The sequence below is a fragment of the Zootermopsis nevadensis genome, unplaced genomic scaffold (genome assembly GCF_977971745.1).
Source record: "Zootermopsis nevadensis isolate Lab colony 2312 unplaced genomic scaffold, Znev_1.0 Znev_ptg000028l, whole genome shotgun sequence".
In the NCBI taxonomy this organism is placed as follows: Eukaryota; Metazoa; Arthropoda; class Insecta; order Blattodea; family Termopsidae; genus Zootermopsis; species Zootermopsis nevadensis.
In genome coordinates, this window is record NW_028259160.1 from 6980989 (window position 1) to 6983599 (window position 2611).

At 39.6% G+C, this 2611-nt stretch overlaps 1 non-coding gene across 1 annotated transcript; it reads right to left on the reverse strand.

Annotated features, from left to right (window-relative positions):
- Positions 1-2078: 2078 nt before the first annotated feature.
- On the reverse strand, positions 2079-2150 carry TRNAD-GUC (transfer RNA aspartic acid (anticodon GUC)). Its single transcript has one exon. It is a non-coding gene; the product is annotated as a tRNA-Asp (tRNA).
- Positions 2151-2611: the final 461 nt, after the last annotated feature.

The window sequence follows — 2611 nt, forward strand, 5'->3', positions numbered from 1 at the left end:
TCTATACGACGCCATGCAGCACGAATTGTCTGTATAATGACCACCTTTGCGAAATGAAGTTCTAAATACGCTAATGCCAATTCTTGAACTCCAATTTCTTCATTTCTATCTGAGAAACAATACAAATTAGACACTGACAAAATTCGTAAGCTAAAAAAGAAAGATTAGTTTCGCTTTGAAACCAACAAAATTCTGGGTCAGAGACAAAGACCCAAACTTAGAACCGAGGTTATGATAGTGTGCTGCTTGGTCAGGGCTATCGCACACCTCGTGCGGAGGTTACAGATAAGTGTGGAGCAGTGGTGAAATTACGATTAACAGGGTGAAAACTGAAGTATAAGGACGAAAACCTCCAGTGCCAGTGCCATGTGGCGTAAAAGAAATGCTTCTGTTCCTAAGCGCCATGTTGTGACGACAAGCCTCTTGTGAGAGTGGAGATCAAACTCCACACGTTCTAGAAGTCACCACTAGTTTCCGCCCGGTTAGAGAATTCCAACCGGATTATCTCTTCTTCCTTTCTTTGGCCCTAAGCAAGATTCTGTTCAGTGTTCTGATCATAAAATGCAATGCTCGTAAGTGATATCCGAGATCTGGGGTTCTAACTACAAGTTCACACGGCGTTAAACAGCAGAATACCAACATCGACAAGGTGAAATCTTTTATTAGCGCCCTAAATTATGAGCAGTAGTACTGATATGTAAGGATAATAAAATCAGGAGGGCTGAGAGAATAAATAAATATTCAGTTATGAATACAGTTTTGGCTGGGAAAATCTTATGGGAAGACACCATCAGAAGAACTTGGCTTTTGTCGTATATGGGAATCTGCTATTAGAAGACTGTCAGAGAAGTAAGCCACGAACATGAGAACTGGCTCAGTTAAGTTCAAGTACTTGTGTTATTTGATTAATGCAACATAAGAACAGAACATTTTTTTGTCGACCTGAGTAGGCCTATTTATATCAACTACGTTATTCACAAAATGTCCTTTGCCGTGACTTTAATTTGTTGAATTTGCAGTAACCCTTAGAACTTTTCAACGACAAAAAACTGAGACCGAAATTTCCAATTAGTTATTCAACGTAATCACAGTTGACTTTGAATTGTCACCTGGGAATTCTGACGTACAAAAATAGATCCTTGTTCATACAAACAACTTTCACAAGGCTGCTGACGATTATTTCTCCTACGAAGGACGTCGATACGAAATTTGTGTTTAGGGAAATTTCCACGAAAATCATCTCGGTATGTTCAACATCTAATAATAGAACATACGGGGTGGTGTGTGTGTGTGTGTGGGGGGGGGGGGGTGTGATTGTGGTTGTTTCTCTTAATGTAGATTTCAAGGAGAAGTCGTGAAAGATGGAGACGGAGAGATGTTTTGCATTGATACCCAAGATAATGCAGGAAATGGTCACGGATGGACCGAGATCGTTGTTCGTGGCGATGTAGGGAACACGATTTTACTGGGAAAGGTCATCCTACAGGCCGTGTGTATAAAGCTTTGCCTCTGTATCCAAAGCAACGTTTGTTTTTCATTGCATGTTACACAAGTGGACTACCAACTGCTGCACTGGAAAATTAAACTATTTTCCATTAAAGAAGTCACATTAAAAACGTAAAAAAGTGGAGACATATAAAATTACTGAATGGATACAAATAGAGAAAACGCTTTTTGGCACAAAAATATCTGTTATGTCGGATATACACAACATCCCAAGAAGGATATCTTGCAAATAAAAAATAGTTAGGCCCAGAAGCATATGATCCTGTAAAGATGGCTGTCTTCTAGGATTTTTGCGCCGTGTAGAAGATGGTCTGGTAGAAGCGTACCGTCGTTTCAGAGGTCCTTGCTGTCTCCATCATCAGGATCACTACACGGCGCTACAACCCAGAAGGCAGCTATCTTCGGTCTTATCGACGTGAAAACCTAAAATCCTAAATTATTCTGTAAATAACACTTTATAAAATAAGTTTAAACCGGTATAAAACACAACAAAATGATTTGTTTTTGACGATGTTGTTTATTTAAACTAAATTAAGAGGAAAAAAATGCGTAAGCGAGTGTTAAAAAAAATCCTCCCCGGCGGGGAATCGAACCCCGGTCTCCCGCGTGACAGGCGGGGATACTGACCACTATACTACCGAGGACTGATGAAGAAACTTGCTTTCTGAGTAGAGGATATAGGACACCACATCCAATAATACGAACTTCGTTTCTTCCACACATTTTTCCGTGACTCTTTCTAAATGTTGTAATGTTGTTTACATATATGTAAATCGATGTAGTGCGCATACCGATGTGACTCCGGGCACAAAATCAACAGACCTACTATGACTGGGATATCCGATTTTGTTACGAAGATAACACAGAAAAGAGCTACATGATCAATATATTTTAACTGTTAATGGGCTATACTTGCATAAGTAAATTAAATCATAAGGCACGAAGACAAGGAACGAACAATATGCCAAAAGAAAATAGCAGAAGACCACAGTCTTAAAGACAGAACACCTACCGCTGTGAAGACGTCAAATCTTAGATGAGGGCTTACGTTCCTGTACAAATTTCAAAATGTTGAATATTGTATATAGGCTAGTCAGCGTCGTTG